The 19,149-nt window shown below is 43.6% G+C and overlaps 1 protein-coding gene across 1 annotated transcript in view; it reads right to left on the reverse strand.

The window, feature by feature from the left end:
* NT5E (5'-nucleotidase ecto) overlaps window positions 1–19,149 on the reverse strand; it is a 62,710-nt gene that overhangs the window by 36,448 nt on the left and 7,113 nt on the right. The gene's annotated exons all lie outside the window — the stretch shown is intronic.

The following is a 19,149-nucleotide window of genomic DNA, read 5'->3' on the forward strand; positions in this document are numbered from 1 at the left end:
CCTTTATTTGTCTTGCTTGGTGTCTCCTCCTTGGACTTGAGTGTAAAGCCCTGAAAGTGGTGACCTTGGCTGCCTTTCCACCTCTCTGCCTGGTGGGGAGAGAGTGTGCTTGGAGGTGTGCCTTTCCACCTCTCTGCCTGGTGGGGAGAGAGTGTGCTTGGAGGTGTGCAAGAGTTGCCTGAACGCTGTTGCTGCCACCCACACTTTCAACACCCAACTGAACATCTACAACCCCAACTTGACTCTGCATCTCTATGTCTGGCTGCCATGTGGACATTGCCCCCAGAGTCTCACAGGCACCCCAAGCTTACTGCACTCAAGCTCCTGCCTCTGGGATCCCCATCTTGGTCCAAGGTACTGCCCTCTCCCCAGTCAGCTGCAGCCAGAAACCCTGGAGCAGCTGAATCCCTCCCACTCGCTCACTCCCTCTCCCCACCTCCCATCAGCATCTCTTGCTTTAAAAGCTCCAGTTCAGCCTACCCCATTGCTCCCACCTGCATGTGGTCCTGGCACCCTCACCCCCAACCCTGCCCCCCAGCCGGGCCTTCAGATGCCACCACTGCCATCTCTAAACCTGCACCTTGCTGCCAGAAGCATCTTTCTAAAATGCAAATCTGAACTTGTTGGTCCTGACCTTAAGGGTCCTGAGAGGCTCCATCTGAACTTCCTCTGTGATAAAGTTCAATGTACTGAGCTCTTTGAGGTCTGGTCTTGCCTTCTCCTCCAGCTTCCCTCAGACACCCACCTCCAGACAGGCCTGGAGGCTCCATCATTCATGAGCAGTGACCTGAACACATTTCTAAACTGAGGCTTCCTCCGGAAGAGGAATGAATGAATAAAACAAAAGTTGTAATGACAGCGAGTCAGTATTTACTAAGTACATGCTACACACCAGCATCAGGCAAGGTGATTTTGTGTAGCAAACCTGGTTTTGTGCTGTGACGTTGGTATTATTACTATGCTTGTGTTACAGAGGGGAAAAACTGAGATCTAGAGACATTAAATGAATGGTTCAAGGTCACAAAATTAGTAAGGAGTGGAGCTGGGACCAGAGCCACTTCTGTTTGACTTCAACTTTCTTAACCTCTATGCTTGTCTATAATGGGCTTTGCATAAGAGAGTAAGGACTCAAAATAAATTCCTGACTACTCACAGTTTTCTGTGTTTTCACTTCTATTTATCCCTCTGTATATGATACATGGACTTCCCTGGTGGCTTAGTGGTAAGGAATCCAGCTGAAATGCAGGAGACACAGGAGACATGGGTTCCAACCCTGGGTTGGGAAGATCCCCTGGATGAGGGCATGGCAACCCACTCCAGTATTCTTGTTTGGAGAAACCCATGGACAGAGAACACTGACAGGCTACAGTGCATGGGGTTGCAAAGAGTCTGACCCAACTGAAGCAACTGAGCATGCATGCATGCGCATATGATACATAATTGCTGATTGATTGATATATACATAGAAGGGGCTCCCTTGGTGGTCCAGTGGTTAAGAATCTGCCTTGCGATGCAAGGGACACTGGTTCAATCCCTGGTCCTGGAAGATCCCCATGCCATGCAGCAACAAAGCCTATGAGTCACAACTACTGAGCCAGTGCTCTAGAGCTGGTGCTCAACAGGAGAAGCCCGCAGTGAGAAGCCCTCACACAAAGACGAGTAGCCCCTGCTCACTGCAACCAGGGAAAGCCCACGCACAGCAATGAAGACCCACCACAGCCAAAAATAATAATAAAAAGATATATATATATATGTAGATATATAGGAAGATAGAACATTCCTTTCCCATGCCAGGCCTTTACTGCCTTATTCAACCAATTACTCTAGCTCCTGAAGGCCAGTGGACCTTCAGAAAGACCCCAAACCCTCAAGATCCTCCCTGAGTTAGCAGTCCTTCCTGTTTGGCAGGACCCTGCACCTGCCCACTGAGTCCCTTACCATGCAGCACAGTTTTGGGAAGAGAGCAAGGATGCAGCATCAAATGAATAAATAAATGAACACAAAAATCTCCATCAATTTCTTTCTCCTACACACAGCTAATTCTCCTACAAATACCAAAGCAGAACAATCCCTTTGTAAATGCGTATCTCTAGAAACTCGCGCTTCCACCTTCTGACCTTGACTTTCCCTGCTCCCTCCTGTTCCCCTGCACCTATTAGAGCTCCACCATTTGCCCACTCTGCAGGGGAAGGATTGTGCAGCCCACCTGAGGACACCTGCTCCCACCACCCTGCCGGCACACAGGAAACTTGTGAAATACACTGCTTCTTCATTCGTTCCTATTGCTTTTATTAATAATGTGAAAATACCTCAGGAAGAGTCTGCCTAGGAGTAGAACTTAGAGCAATAAAGATACAACATAACAGAGCCTATAGTCTTTCCTTGTTCCTTTATATCTTACAGAAACTTTGTAGGGCAACCATGTTGTTGCTGTTGAATCTCTAAGTCGTGTTTGACTCTTTAGCGACCCCATGGACTGTAGCCCTTCAGGCTCCTCTATCCATGGCATTTCCCAGGCAAGAATACTGGAATGGGCTGCCATTTCCCTCTCCAGGGGATCTTCCAATCCAGAGATTGAACACATGTCTCCTGTGTTGGCGGGCAGATTCTTTACCACTGAGCCATTAGGGAAGCCCCAGTACAAGAATTTAGAAATTCACATTGCAGTATTATTACACCTTCTCGGGTCCTCTCTGAAGACCCTGTCCACCTTCTTGTATGTGTGCTTGTTGATTTTTTGCTGCTCTGCCCAACTAACGTGTATCAACTTATGTTGTACCATACTTATGTGTACCAACTAACCCTGATATGAGCTAACCTCTTATGTGCCACTTATCACTCTAATTCTCACATAAGCAAGTGATTTTCCTGGCCCTAAAGGACATTCTCTCATTTTTTCTCACTTTTCTGCTTTCCAAACATTTCATTTCCAATACTAGAAACGAAACTCATTTCACTAGTTTGTGAATTTGAGAGCCCTGTTCAGCCACTAGTCCCAGCACTGTCATCACCTTGAATACTTCAGTACAAACACTAAATTTCACCAAATGCACTTCTCTGTAATTTAAGAGAGTTGAACCTCACAAAATGACCTTTTTCAGTATCTCCAACACTGGGATCATAGGAACACAATGAGAGCGTCTGGTCTAACCCCAGCTTATTATCCTCATCACTTCCTTGGTGTAGGAGAACCCTGGGGTTCGCACTATTAAAAGCAAAACAAAACTTGATGATCATATAGGAAAGAGACTTTTCATGTTCTCTACCTAGCTCAGCCCAATATTTTCGATCATCCAAATACCTGGAATATTGCCAGCCTTTTCTTCTTCTTCTTCTTCTTTATTTATAAAATTAAAAAAATTTTTGGCAGTGCTGTGAGACTTGTGGGATCTTAGTTCCCTAACTAGTGGCTGAACCCAGGCCCTGGTGGTGAAAGTGCAGAGTCCTAATCCTGGACTGCCAGGGAATTCCCTTGCTTGCCTTTTAAAGCTAAAAGCAAACTGAAATGTAAGGACAAGGGAGATATGCTTCTTCTCTGACTCAAAATCCTGTTGTTAAATAAATTCTGCAGAACACAGTCAGATGTTTTTAACCTCAACTGCAGGCATTTGTTAATATTTACATTTGCATCCCAGGTGGAGCTAGTGGTAAAGAACCTCCCTGCCAAAGCAGGAGACATAAGAAATGCAGGTTCAATCCCTGGGTCGGGAAGGCTCCCTGGAGGAGGGCATGGGAACCCACTCCAGTATTGCCTGGAGAATCCTATGGACAGAGGAGCCTGGCAGGCTACAGTCCATAGGGTAGCACAGAGTCAGACATGACTGAAGTGACTTAGCATGTATATTTGCTGTGTATAGTTTGTGAAAGGCTTTGCAGAAACTCTGCAAGGATAGGGCCCAAAAGGCTTTTCAGGTCATATGAATCAGCAATGGAAGAATGAATTCATCTGAAGTTTCTTGTTTTGATTAAAAACATTCTGAAGTGAGGAGTGAGGGAAAGCTTGTGTTACCATCATTGGTTTATAACTCTCATTAATTCTGAATGCAGGACAAAGTCTAACTTCCTTTTGGGGATAAGCAATTCCTGACATATACCCATTTTAAGGGGCTTATACGGTGACCACATCCCTATTTATTCATTTATTATCATTGCACTGAATGCTAATGAGAATTTAACAGTCAATTCAGTTCAGTTCAGTCGCTCAGTTGTGTCCTATTCTTTGCGACCCATGGACCGCAGCAAGCCAGGCCTCCGTGTCCATCACCAACTCCCGGAGTTTACCCAAACTCATGTCCATTGAGTCAGTGATGCCATCCAACCATCTCATCCTCTGTCGTCCCCTTCTCCTCCTGCCCTCAATCTTTCCCAGCATCAGGGTTTTTTCCAATGAGTCAGCTCTTCACATCAGGTGGCCAAAGTATTGGAGTTTCAGCTTCAACGTCAGTCCTTCCAATGAACACTCAGGACTGATCTCCTTAAGGATGGACAGGCTGGATCTCCTTGCAGTCCAACAGACTCTCAAGAGTCTTCTCCAACACCATAGTTCAAAAGCATCAATTCTTCGGTGCTCAGTTTTCTTTATAGTCCAACTCTCATATCCATACATGACTACTGGAAAAACCATACCCTTGACTAGATAGACCTTTGTTGGCAAAGTAACGTCTCTGCTTTTCAATATGCTGTTTAGGTTGGACATAACTTTCCTTCCAAGGAGTAAGTGTCTTTTAATTTCATGGCTGCAGTCACCATCTGCAGTGATTTTGGAGCCCAGGAAATAAAGTCAGCCACTGTTTCCACTGTCTCCTCATCTATTTGCCATGAAGTGATGGGACCGGAGCTTTAAGCCAACTTTTTCACTCTCCTCTTTCTCATCAAGAGGCTCTTTAGTTCTTCACTTTCTGCCCTGAGGGTAGTGTCATCTGCATATCTGAGGTTATTGGTATTTCTCCTGGCAATCTTGATTCCAGCTTGTGCTTCATCCAGCCCAGCATTTCTTATGATGTACTCCGCATAGAAGTTAAATAAGCAGGGTGACAATATACAGCCTTGACGAACTCCTTTTCCTATTTGGAACCAGTCTGTTGTTCCATGTCCAGTTCTAACTGTTGCTTCCTGACCTGCATACAGATTTCTCAAGAGGCAGGTCAGGTGGTCTGGTATTCCCATCTCTTTCAGAATTTTCCACAGTTTGTTGTGATCCACACAGTCAAAGGCTTGGGCAGAGTCAATAAAGCAGAAATAGATGTTTTTCTGGAACTCTCTTGCTTTTTCGATGATCCAGCAGATGTTGGCTGTTTGATCTTTGGTTCCTCTGCATTTTCTAAATCCAGCTTGAACATCTGGAAGTTCACAGTTCACGTATTGCTGAAGCCTGGCTTGGAGAATTTTGAGCATTACTTTACTAGTGTGTGAGATGAGTGCCATTGTGTGGTAGTTTGAGCATTCTTTGGCATTGCCTTTCTTTAGGATTGGAATGAAAACTGACCTTTTCCAGTCCTGTGGCCACTGCTGAGTTTTCCAAATTTGCTGGCACATTAAGTGCAGCACTTTCACAGCATCATCCTTTAGGATTTGAAATAGCTCAACTGGAATTCCATCCCCTCTACTAGCTTTGTTCATAGTGATGCTTTCTAAGGCCCACTTGACTTCACATTCCAGGATGTCTGGCTCTAGGTGAGTGATCACACCATTGTCACTATCTTGGTCGTGAATATCTTTTTTGTACAGTTCTATGTATTCTTGACACCTCTTCTTAATATCTTCTGCTTCTGTTAGGTCCATACCATTTCTATCCTTTATTGAACCCATCTTTGTATGAGATGTTCCCTTGGTATCTCTAATTTTCTTGAAGAGACCTCTAGTCTTTCCTATTCTATTGTTTTCCTCTATTTCTTTGCATTGATCGCTGAAGAAGGCTTTCTTATCTCTCCTTGTTATTCTTTGGAACTCTGCATTCAGATGGGTATATCTTTCCTTTACTCCTTTGCTTTTGGCATCTCATCTTTTCACAGCTATTTGTAAGGCCTCCTCAGACAGCCATTTTGCTTTTTTGCATTTCTTTTTCTTGGGGATGGTCTTGATCCCTGTCTCCTGTACAATGTCACAAACCTCTGTCCATAGTTCTTCAGGCACTCTGTCTATCAGATCTAGTCCCTTAAATCTATTTCTCACTTCCATCATATAATCATAAGGGATTTGATTTAAGTCATACCTGAATGGTCTAGTGGTTTTCCCTACTTTCTTCAATTTAAGTCTGAATTTGGCAATAAGGAGTTTATTATCTCAGCCACAGTCAGCTCCTGGTCTTGTTTTTGCTGACTGTATAGAGCTTCTCCATCTTTGGCTGCAAAGAATATAGACAGTCTGATTTCGATGTTGGCCATTTGGTGATATCCATGTGTAGAGTCTTCTCTTGTGTTGTTGGAAGAGGGTGTTTACTATGACCAGTGTGTTCTCTTGGTAAAACTCTATTAACCTTTGCCCTGCTTCATTCTGTAGTCCAGGACCAAATTTGCCTGTTACTCCAGGTGTTTTTTGACTTCTGGGGGCTGTGAAGTGATACCCCATGTCCAAGGTAAGAGAAACCCAAGTAAGATGGTAGGCACTGAGAGAGGGCATCAGAGGGCAGACAGACTGAAACCACAATCACAGACAACAGGCCAATCTGATCACATGGACCACAGCCTTGTCTAACTCAATGAAACTAAGCCATGCCATGTAGGGCCACCCAAGATGGATGGGTCATGGTGGAGAGGTCTGACAGAATGTGGTCCACTGGAGAAGGGAATGGAAAACCACTTCAGTATCCTTTCCTTGAGAACCCTGTGAACAGTATGAAAAGGCAAAAAGATGGGACACTGAAAGATGAACTCCCCTGGTCAGTAGGTGACCAGTATGCTACTGGAGACCAGTGGAGAAATAATTCCAGAAAGAATGAAGAGATGGAGCCAAAGCAAAAACAACACCCAGTTGTGGGTGTGACTGGTGATAGAAGCAAGGTCTGATGCTATAAAGAGCAATATTGCATAGGAACCTGGAATGTAAGGTCCATGAATCAAGGCAAATTGGAAGTAGTCAAACAGCAGATGGCAAGAGTGAATGTCAACATTCTGGGAATCAGCGAACTAAAACAGACTGGAATGGGTGAATTTAACTCAGATGACCATTATATCTACTACTGTGGGCAAGAATCCCTTAGAAGAAATGGAGTAGCCATCATAATCAACAAAAGAGTCCAAAATGCAGTACTTGGATGCAATCTTAAAAACGACAGAATGATCTCTGTTCATTTCCAAGGCAAACCATTCAATATCACAGTAATCCAAGTCTATGCCCTGACCAGTAATGCTGAAGAAGCTGAAGTTGAATGGTTCTATGAAAACCTACAAGGTCTTTTAGAACTAACACCCCAAAAAGATGTCCTTTTCATTATAGGGGACTGGAATGCAAAAGTAGGAAGTCAAGAAACAGTCAATTACCATCTTTTAGATACTGAAGTCAATGGAAAGTACCTAGTATCCACCCAACGAAAACAAATACATGATGTCATATTGCCAAAGTCCCCCATCCCTTCCTCTATCTGGGGCAGATGCTGAATAACTGATGGAGTCAGTCTTCCCCACCGAGTTTGAAATGAATCTCAAAACTCTTCTTTTCCTGGCCCTGCAGGGAGTTACTGTCAATTAACTAGAGACTGATACTTGAGATGAAATTGTTCTCCATGCCTGCATGAAGATAATAATGATAAGCGTGAAATCTATTGACTTCCAACAACAGTAAAATAAAACTTCAGAGAGGGACATGTGCTAGAGCAAATGATTTCACATCCTTCCTGACGTTTCTCTCTTTTACCATGTTTGTTCCACAAAGAGTGCAGATGGAACCTACATCTGAATCCAGCTGTCACCTGACAAGGCGTGCCTGACCACCTTGTCCTGTGAGGCCTCATGCCCACGTCCAGTTTTTTTTCTTTCTCAAAGCTTTTCCTAAGAGAAGCTGCTATTTATTTATTTACTCCCTTCATCCATAAACACATGCTCTCAGTGGTGCTGAGTAAATGAATGAACAAGGGCAAATAAGAACACTCCTCAGGGTGAGAGTGAGAGAAACAAAGCCCTTGGCGTTGGAGTGGGTGGCACTGGGGGCTGACACAGGGAAGAGGCCCAAAACCTGAGCCTTCTGCTCCTTCTTCATGGTCCCCAGGAGGGGACATGGAGGTCGGTGGCCACTGGCTGACCTTCTATAAAGGTCTCCCATTATGCCAGAATTGGAGCAGGAAATGGCAACCCACTCCAGTGTTCTTGCTTGGAGAATCCCATGGACAGAGGAGCCTGGTCCATGGGGTCACAAAGAGATGGACAAAACTGAGTGACTAATGCTTATTATGCCAGAATATTTAGTCTTTACGGAGAAATCTCCCATTTTCTGAATTCTCCAGTTACAAGTGATTGATCAGAGCCGTTTCTGTCTGTTATTGAAGTCTGCATTAATTGGTGGATAAAGGAGATGCAGTACATATATACGATGGAACATTACTCAGCCATAAAGAGAATGAAATGATGGCATCTGCATCAAAGTGGATGGACCTAGGGATTATCATACTAAGGGAAGTAAGTCAGACAGAGAAAGGCAAATATTGTATGGTATCACTTATAGGTGTAATCTAGAATATGACATGGATGAACTTAACTATGAAACAGACTCATGGACAAAGAGAGTTGTGTTTACTAAGGTGGAAGGAGGGTGGAGGAAGGATGGATTGGGAGTTTGGGTTAGCAGATGCAAATTATTATATACAGAATGGATAAACAACAAGTTCCTACTGTATACCACAGAGAACTATATTCCATATCCTGTGGTAAACCACTATGGAAAAGAATAGGAAAAAGAATGTACACTTTGAATGAATCACTTTGCTGTACAGTAGAAATTAATTCAACATTGTAAATCAATAAAGTAAATTTGAAAAAAAGGAATATGCACTAATCAAGTCCCATAATCTATTTAAAATGGACTTGTCTAGTAGTCCAGTGGTTAAGAATCCATGCTCCCAGTGCAGGGGGCCCAGGTTCGATCCTTGGTCAGGGAACTCGATCCCATCTGACAAATACACCTGGCACAGCCAAGTAAATAAATAAAAAATAAATGTAGCTACCACAGGGGAAATGCTCGGTAAATATCTACTGGATGAAAAAACAACTTAATAAATGATTGATGAGGAAGAGGAAAAAAAGAGACTGAGACTGAATGCCCAAGGCTGGGGTTACTGGTTCTCAGTCCCTGGGAGGTGTTCCCAGCAGCTTCTTCTCTGTAACCTGTACTGGTGTTGGCCTGTCTGTGTGGGCTGCAGCGGGAAAAAGGTTCAGACACAGTGCCTCTGGGCTCTGGCACCAGACTGATAAAGAGTTCTGTTCTGAAAGCCTCTGATGAGTGGACACAGCAGACACATAGTGATAATTTTCACAGAACACAGAGCCACAAAAGGCAAGCGAGCAGCAAAATCCAGAGAGAGAGAGTCTCTCAGACCAAGAACATGCCAGGCCTCCCTGAATAAAGCAAGCTATGCGGCGGCGGTCACAGAGGCCCAGCTCTGACTAGTCTGATGCTACATCCTTGGTTGGTTTGCGTCAACCCGCAGCAGTATTTTTATTTCAAGTGTTACCAGAAAACGTAGATTTTTCTCCCAAGTTTGAAATGACATCCCCCAACCCAATTTCAGACCAGCCCAGCTTGAACCCAGGTGAGGGGGTTACAGACACTGAAACTGGGTTGGCGGTGGGGCAGAGACCTGGGCTCCTGTTGCAGGAGATGTTGCATGGAATTGCCTGGGAGAAACCTGGTGCTCACTGCCCCCTCTGTACCCTAACCATGGATCCCTGCTCTGCATAGTCTGTTGGCCAGGCAGTCCCCACCAATCAGCCAGCAGAACACGTGCCCTCAATAACCCATGAAGGTTACTGTGAGGATGCATGTGGTTCCAGGTGCTAGGAAAGAGCAATCCCCAGTGTAGCACGGGGCAAACCTCCCCTCTACCTCAGGCCTCCCCTCCCCCACAGGTCTCCCCTCCCACTCAGGCCTCCCCTCCTGGTGACCCAGTCAGGAAACCCCTTTGTTTCTGCTCCTTCACCATCCCCTCCAGGGCTCCCCTCCTCCAGGCACTCCCACTGCCCCACTCTGTCTGTTTCTCACCTAGACATTTCGAGAACCTCTGAGCCAGTCTCTGGCTTCAGACCTCCTGCCCACTGCCGGGGGGGCCACCAGAATGCACACGCCTAAACACCCACCCCACCGCTTCCAGCCCTGCTGGGTGTCTCTGCAAGGCTCCCCGCTTCCCACTGAAATCCATCCTGCTCAGATGCTAAACCAGCCCCTCTCTGATCTCCCTGAGTTTGCCTCTTTTTTTTTTTTCTGCCTGACCAGGCACCTTCGGTTCCAAAGCCACCTGCATGTAAGAACAACCTCAGACGCAGCTCAAGTGTATGTGAGAAAGCTTCAGTGGTGCCGCCACCACAGACTGCCCTCCTGTCACATCCATCACACCCTGCTGCCACTGTCTGTTCACGTCTTTCTCCTGGAGGCAGGAGCGGTGTCAATTGTCCCACGGTCCTTGGTAATGCCAGATGAGTGCCTGGCACCAGCAGCTCAGCAGGTGTTTACTGAAGGAATAATAAAATCACCCACCCACCCGCTCCTTTCAAATAGGTTCCATTTTCATCTCTGATTTGGTAGGTGAGCCACTGAAGCTGTTCAAGAACAGGATATAAAAACACACATGATAAGGAGTAGTTAAGCAGCAGCAGTACTGTTAGTCGCTCAGTCATGACTAACTTTTTGTGACCCCACAGACTGTAGCCCACCAGGCTCCTCTGTCTATGGGATTCTCCAGGCAAGAATACTAGAGTGGGTTGCCATTCCCTTCTCCAGAGGATCTTCCCGACCCAGGAATTGAATCTGGGTCTCCTGCATTGCAGGCAGATTCTTTACCATGTGAGCCACCAGGGAAGTTGTAAAACAAGAGAAACCAAATTGCTTGGAAGAAGGTGAACCAGACAATATGCTTGAAAGCTTAGCTGACTGCATCACAATTCACAGCTCAGTTTGGCTCTCTTTTTCATTTCCTGTGTCTTCATTTATATTTCTATTAATATCTCACTGACACTTGCTTGTGAATAGATTTTTTTTTAAGTTTTTTTTAACTGTTCAGTGTCTTGTGTGTGCACATATGAACGTTATATAGATTTCATGAAGGCAGTTAATAAGAAAAAGGAATTTTTAAAAATCTCTTTCTATTGCGAATCTGTCAAGGAGACCAACCACCTATACGGTATCTGAATTACCAAGGGGGCATTTCACAGCCCCTGCTTGGTCCATGAAGGACTGTGAAAATTACCAGTGAATTTGACACAAGGGAATTTCAAGAAAGAGAAAAAAAAAATACATGACAATAAGAAATATTAATAGTCAATACTTTCATGCTACATGGCTAAGCCCTGTTCATACATTAACTTATTCAATTCTTACAATGCTGTGAGATAAGTACTAATTACTTGTCCTTTACAGAGATGGGAAACCTGAGGCATGGGGCTTCCACAACTAGCAAGAGGCATAGCTGGGACTGGAACAAAGCAAGGCTTTAGCATCTGGGACTTTAACTATCCTGCCAAACTGCTGCTAATACAAGCACTTGTAAACCATAATGGAAAGGATATTAAAAAATGTAATGTGTATATATACACATGTATATATATATATATATGTATAACTGAATCACTTTGCTGTACAGCAGTAATTAAAAACATTGTAAATCAGCCGTGTGCTTATTTGCTCAGTGGTGTCTGACTCTTTGCAACCCCATGGACTATAGCCCGCCAGGCTCCTCTGTCCATGGGGATTCTCCAGGCAAGAATACTGGAGTGGGTTGTCATGCCCTCCTACAGGGGATCTTTTCAACCCAGGGAATGAATGCAGGCAGATTTTTACCATCTGAGTCACCGGGAAAGCCCCAGATCAGCTATATTTCAATAAAACTAATAAAAAAAGCAAGTTATTGTATTTGGGATGGATAAACAGCAAGGTCCTCCTGTATGGCACAGAGAACTATGTTCAAGATCCTATGGCAGGGCCTTCCCTGGAGGCTCAGTGGTAAGGAATCTGCCTGCCAATGCAGGAGACACAGGTTCCATTCCTGCTCTGGGAAGATCCCACATGCCGTGAAGTGACTAAGCCTGTGGGCCATAACTACTGAGCCTATGTTCTAGAGCCAGGGAGCCACAACTACTGAAGTCCGTGCACCCTAAAGCCCATACTCCGCAACAAGAGAAGCTACCACAATGAGAAACCTGCACACCACAGCTAGAGAGTAGTCCCCAATTGCTGCAACTAGAGAAAAGTCTGAACAGCAACGAAGACACAGAATAGCCAAAAATACATAAATAAAATCATAAAAAATACAGTAAGGTCTCTGACTTCTGCAAATAGTTTTTTAAAAAAGATCCTATGATAAACCATACTGGAAAAGAGAATGTTAAAAAAATAAATAACAAGCATCTGGAGAGGAATGAGTATCATTAAACAACCCACTGGTTTCTTCCAGGTTTCCACAGTGCTGAGTAACACAGCCCTGGTCTTTGCCCTCAGGAAGGGTTAGGCAGTCAGGGAGAGAGCATGAAATAAACACATCCATCCATGCATTCATAAAGCAAGTGGGAACCACAGGCAGAGATGTGTGTGAGAGAGCCTGACAGAGACGCAGGCTCGCCCTGACAGTTAAAAATGGACGGGGCTCCAAGCATGAGCTTCACCTTCGAGGCACTAGTCAGGGAAGCTCACAGTCCAATGACATCAGCTGTAGTAACAAATGTGGGGATGGAGACATGAAAGCTGAGGCAGTCAGAAATGTTCCAAATAAGAAAAGAGGCTTAAATCCAGGTAGAAGAAAAACAACGGAAAGACTAATTAAGAGCAGCACAGGATGCATGGTGCAGAAGAAAAGAATTTTGGTTTTAATCCGCAGAAATCGATTGTAACAACATCAAAGACCCATATGTCAGAAATTTGCAACACGTGAATTCAGTTAGTCACTTAGACTCTAGCTCATCCTGTGAAGAAGGCTGCAGGACACCCTATAGTTTAAGGATTAGAGGAAACTCTGGTCTGTCACTCAACAGGGCTTAGTTGTCAATCACTCAGGGAGACTCAGCAACAACCATAAGCAGAGAAGATTACAAGGTAGGCGTTGTGGCTGCTTCTGGTGTTGGGTTGTGCTTCACATCCCCAGTCTTAGTCCCTGGCAGATGAATGTGGCATCTGACTGAATGGCAGAAAAGATTCCTGAGCTCGACCCAGTTCACTCACAACTCAGTGTCTGTTGAATGAATGAACAAACAAGTACTGAACAGACAGCATTTTATATTAATTCTCTGCCCATGCAAAATACCCACAGCAACATTACCTTTAGAAATACCTGCTCAACTAATTGGGTTCCAGGAAGGATTCACTACTGGGCTGGTCAAAAGGCTTATTCGTTTCCCCCACAAGATGGCTCAAGCAGTGCTTAGATGTTTTTAGCTTCATTCAAAACAATTTTGTTTGTATTGTGACAGCTGTCATATCTGTGCATTTTTAAAAAACTTATCTAAATTGGTGAATTTTTGTGTAGCCATTTTAATTTTGAGGATAACATCTTTGGCATATTATGCTTTGTTATTTCACAAAAGGTGAAAGTGCAATTGAAATGCAAAAAAAGATGTATGGAGAAGATACTGTGACTGATTGAACGTGTCAAAAGTGGTTTGTGAAGTTCTGAGCTGGAGATGTCTCACTGGAAGATGTTCCACAGTCAGATAGACCAGTTGAAGCTGATAGCAAGTAAATTGAGACACTGAGAACAATCACCATTATACCATGCGGGAGATAGCTGACATATTCAAAATATCCAAATCAATCATTGAAAATCATTTGTACCAGCTTGCTTATATTAATTGCTTTGATGTTTGCGTTCCACATAAGTGAAAAAATTTCCTTGATCATATTTCCACATGCCATTCTCTACTGAAATGTAAGATGTTCCATTTTAAGAACAAATTGTAATGTGCAATGAAAAGTGGTTACTGCACAATAACGTGGAATGGAAGAGATCGTGGGGCAATTGAAATGAACTGCCACCAACCACACCAAAGGTCAGTCAATCTTCTTTTAAAGGAGGTGACATTGTGTATATGGTGGGATTGGAAGAGTCTTCTATTAGGAGAAAACCTTCCAGAAAACCAGATGATTAATTCCAACTAGTACTGCTCCCAATTAGACCAACTGAAGGTAGCACTCAATGAAAAGCATCCAGAATTAGTCAACAGAAAACGGATAATCTTCCATCAGGATAATGCAAGACTGCATGTTTCTTTGATGACAGGCAAAAACTGTTACAGCTTGGCTGCAAAGTTCTGATTCCTCCACTGCATCCACCAGACACTGCATTTACAGATTTCCATTTATTTTGGAGCAACCCCATGTCCAAGGAGCGGTGGTTGCATGGGTGCAGGAGGGCCAAGAGGAGCTACTCCTCATTCAAGGTCAGGAGGCGGGGCTGTGAGAAGATACCCCTCGTCCAAGATAAGGAGCAGCCATGAAGAGATACCCCATGTCCAAAGTAAGAGAAACCCAAGTAAGACGGTAGGTGTTGCAAGAGGCATCAGAGGGCAGACACACTGAAACCACAATCACAGAAAACTAGTCAATCTGATCACATGGACCACAGCCTTGTCTAACTCAATGAAACCAAGCCATGCCATGTGGGGCCACTCAAGATGGGCGGGTCATGGTGGAGAGGTCTGACAGAATGTGGTCCACTGGAGAAGGGAATGGAAAACCACTTCAGTACTCTTTCCTTGAGAACCCCATGAACAGTATGAAAAGGCAAAATGATAGGACACTGAAAGAGGAACTCCCCAGGTCAGTAGGTGCCCAATATGCTATTGGAGATCAGTGGAGAAATAATTCCAGGAAGAATGAAGGGATGGAGCCAAAGCAAAAACAATACCCAGTTGTAGATGTGACTGGTGACAGAAGCAAGGTCCGATACTGTAAAGAGCAATATTGCAGAGGAACCTGGAATGTTAGGTCCATGAATCAAGGCAAATTGGAAGTGGTCAAACAGGAGATGGCAAGAGTGAATGTTGACATTCTAGGAATCAGCGAATTAAAATGGACTGGAATGGGTAAATTTAACTCAGATGACCATTATATCTATATATCTGTGTATATATATATATATATAATGATATATATATCATTATATCTATATACACTGTGGGCAGGAATCCCTCAGAAGAAATGGAGTAGCCATCATGGTCAACAAAAGAGTCCTAAATGCAGTATTTGGATGCAATCTCAAAAACGACAGAATGATCTCTGTTCATTACCAAGGCAAACCATTCAATATCACAGTAATCCAAATCTATGCCCCAACTAGTAATGCTGAAGAAGCTGAAGTTGAATTGTTCTATGAAGATCTACAAGACCTTTTAGAACTAACACCCAAAAAAGATGTCCTTTTCATTATAGGGGACTGGAAGGTAAAAGTAGGAAGTCAAGAAACACCTGGGGTAACAAGCAAATTTGGCCTTGGGATACGGAATGAAGCAGGGCAAAGGGTAATAGAGTTTTGCCAAGAGAACGCACTGGTCATAGCAAACACCTTCTTCCAACAACACAAGAGAAGACTCTACACATGGACATCACCAGATGGTCAACACCGAAATCAGATTGATTATATTCTTTGCAGCCAAAGATGGAGAAGCTCTATACAGTTAGCAAAAACAAGACCAGAAGCTGACTGTGGCTGAGATAATAAACTCCTTATTGCCAAATTCAGACTTAAATTGAAGAAAGTAGGGAAAACCACTAGACCATTCAGGTATGACTTAAATCAAATCCCTTATGATTATACAGTGGAAGTGAGAAATAGATTTAAGGGACTAGATCTGATAGAAAGAGTGCCTGATGAACTATGGACGAAGGTTCGTGACATTGTACAGGAGACAGGGATCAAGACCATCCCCATGGAAAAGAAATGCAAAAAAGCAAAATGGCTGTCTGGGGAGGCCTTACAAATAGCTGTGAAAAGAAGAGAAGCGAAAAGCAAAGGAGAAGAGGAAAGACATAAGCATCTGAATGCAGAGTTCCAAAGAATAGCAAGGAGAGATAAGAAAGCCTTCCTTAGTGATCAATGCAAAGAAATAGAAGAAAACAACAGAATGGGAAAGACTAGATATCTCAAGAAAATTAGAGATACCAAGGGAACATTTCATGCAAAGATGGGCTCAATAAAGGACAGAAATGGTATGGACCTAACAGAAGCAGAAGATATTAAGGGGTGGCAGGAATACACAGAAGAACCATACAAAAAAGATCTTTATGACCAAGATAATTATGATGGTGTGATCACTCACCTAGAGCCAGACATCCTGGAATGTGTAGTCAAGTGGGCCTTAGAAAGCATCACTATGAACAAAGCTAGTGGAGGGGATGGAATTCCAGTTGAGCTATTTCAAATCCTGGAAGATGATACTGTGAAAGTGCTGCACTCTATATGCCAGCAAATTTGGAAAACTCAGCAGTAGCCACAGGACTGGAAAAGGTCAGTTTTCATCGCAATCCCAAAGAAAGGCAATGCCAAAGAATGCTCAAACTACCGCACAATGGCACTCATCTCACACGCTAGTAAAGTAATGCTCAAAATTCTCCAAGCCAGGCTTCAGCAATACGTGAACTGTAAAATTCCAGATGTTCAAGCTGGTTTTAGAAAAGGCAGAGGAACCAGAGATCAAATTGCCAACATCTGCTGGATCATCAAAAAAGCAAGAGAGTTCCAGAAAAACATCTATTTCTGCTTTATTGACTATGCCAAAGCCTTTGACTGTGTGGATCACCAGAAACTGTGGAAAATTCTGAAAGAGATGGGAATACCAGCCCACCTGACCTGCCTCTTGAGAAATTTGTATGCAGGTCAGGAAGCAACAGTTAGAACTGGACATGGAACAACAGACTGGTTCCAAATAGGAAAAGGAGTACGTCAAGGCTGTATATTGTCACCTTGCTTATTTAACTTCTATGCAGAGTACATCATGAGAAACGCTAGGCTGGAAGAAGCACAAGCTGGAATCAAGATTTCTGGGAGAAATATCAATAACCTCAGATATGCAGATGACACCACACTTATGGCAGAAAGTGAAGAGGAAATAAAAAGTCTCTTGATGAAAGTGAAAGAGGAGAGTGAAAAAGTGGGCTTAAAGCTCAACATTCAGAAAACGAAGATCATGGAATCTGGTCCCATCACTTCATGGGAAATAGATGGGGAAACAGTGTCAGACTTTATTTTTTTGGGCTCCAAAATCACTGCAGATAGTGACGGCAGCCATGAAATTAAAAGACACTTACTCCTTGGAAGGAAAGTTATGACCAACCTAGATAGCATATTCAAAAGCAGAGACATTACTTTGCCAACAAAGGTCTATCTAGTCAAGGCTATGGTTTTCCTGTGGTCATGTATGGATGTGAGAGTTGGACTGTGAAGAAGGCAGAGCACTGAAGAATTGATGCTTTTGAACTGTGGTGTTGGAGAAGACTCTTGAGAGTCCCTTGGACTGCAAGGAGATCCAACCAGTCCATTCTGAAGGAGATCAGCCCTGGGATTTCTTTGGAAGAAATGATGCTAAAGCTGAAACTCCAGTACTTTGGCCACCTCACGTGAAGAGTTTACTCATTGGAAAAGACTCTGATGCTGGGAGGGATTGGGGGCAGGAAGAGAAGGGGACGACAGAGGATGAGATGGCTGGATGGCATCACTGACTCGATGGACGTGAGTCTGAGTGAACTCCGGGAGTTGGTGATGGACAGGGAGGCCTGGCATGCTGCGATTCATGGGGTCGCAAAGAGTTGTACATGACTGTGTGACTTAACTGAACTGATGATGGTTTCATCACGTTGACATAATTGATCAAATCCATGACTGCTGGTGATTAGCTCAGTCTCTCGGTCCCTGTTTCTCCCCAGAAGTCACTCTGAAGATGCCTAGGAGTCTCCAGCCATCAATCATCTCATTGACATTTAGAAGACACTGATCACGTATCCCCAAGAGTTTGGGAGCTATGTGACAGGAACTGCAGACAAAGACAAAATATTTATTTTTTATTAACAACAATTCCTCCATTCAGACACCTCCAGTGGCTCCCCATGACAATAGAGCAGAGCCTATTTTCTCAGGGTGGCCTGTAAGTTGCATGCGATCCCATCTCTCCTGATTCCTGCCATCTCGCTCTGGTCCAGGCTGGTCCATCTTACAGAATCCTGCTTCTGCACCTTTGCCTCATCCTCCCGTCCCTCCACTGAATTGAAATGGAATCAAAATATTTCTCAGGTCGCCATTGGTTTAGAGATGTGAGGACCCTCAGACTTTACAGATGAGGAATTGATGGCTCAAAGAGCTGAATGGCATACTCCCAGTTATAGATTCACCATCTGTCAAAGGCAGAGAGAACAGTACTCATGTCTGAATTCCAGTGATGAGTGCTGGGGATGACAAGCTTCAAATTACTGAAATCTTATGTAAAATTTCAAGAGCACAAACCATAAGACAAAAAAAAATAATAAAAATTAATTTGATTATACCAAGTGGAGGATTTCTGTTCAATGAAAAGACACTAAAAAAAGGAGTATTTTCTGCCATATCAGTAAACACGGATGTCACAGTCATCAGAGATGGCAGCCCTCAATGTGGGCCCTAAGGGAATTTGAGGAGATGAATACCTGCTATCTAGCAGCCATCAGACTGCAGCCACTCCCCAGGCTGAGCCCTGAGGAACATCAGGATATGAAACCACACATACTGGCCCCAGATATTAGAGGTACACGTCAGAGGAATAACTTCAGTGAGCCAGACTCTTGCAACTTTCCATACATAGAAAAGCACTACAATCCTTAACTTGGGATATTTAGTTTTCTTTAACTGACATAACTCTTTTGATGTTCAGACTATTTACTATTTTGATGTTGCAAAACTATATAAAGCACTACACTCCTTAATATAAAACTACATAGCACAACACTCCTTATATAAAACTTTATATACAACTATATAAAGCACTACAATCCTTA

Source organism: Bubalus kerabau, chromosome 9 (assembly GCF_029407905.1).
Source record: "Bubalus kerabau isolate K-KA32 ecotype Philippines breed swamp buffalo chromosome 9, PCC_UOA_SB_1v2, whole genome shotgun sequence".
In the NCBI taxonomy this organism is placed as follows: domain Eukaryota; kingdom Metazoa; phylum Chordata; class Mammalia; order Artiodactyla; family Bovidae; genus Bubalus; species Bubalus kerabau.